Here is a 445-nt window from a genome sequence, read left to right on the forward strand (position 1 = left end):
TTATGCTATGTAATTAAAGTCACACAACTGTTTGGCGACTATTTTTTTCTAGAATCTCAGAGACGGAAAGCGCGAGTTAGAAATGGATCTATAGTTGGCCTAAAACCCCTGGGTCGAGATTGTTGGGTTTTAAGAAGGGTGCCGTTTAATTACAGCTATTTTAAAAACTGTTCGGTACAGTTATCCTGTTGAATAAAGAAAGATTAATCATATCCCAGTAAAGAAGGTGCCAATAAGCCGGCTACAACTTCTTTAAGGCAGCCTAGTTGGGCGATGGCGATCTAACAGACAGGTGATGCGCTCGGATGCAAGAAAATTATTGAGGTAAACTGGGATTGAAGATGATAGCCCGAAAAAACATTCTAAACTATATATCTTGAGCGGTGGCAGAGTTAAAAATATACTGTACATATACTTGTACTATTACAGGCCAGGAGACAGCGCA

This window comes from Morone saxatilis, unplaced genomic scaffold (assembly GCF_004916995.1).
Source record: "Morone saxatilis isolate NCDOM2014 unplaced genomic scaffold, NCSU_SB_2.0 Contig8, whole genome shotgun sequence".
Lineage (NCBI taxonomy): Eukaryota > Metazoa > Chordata > Actinopteri > Moronidae > Morone > Morone saxatilis.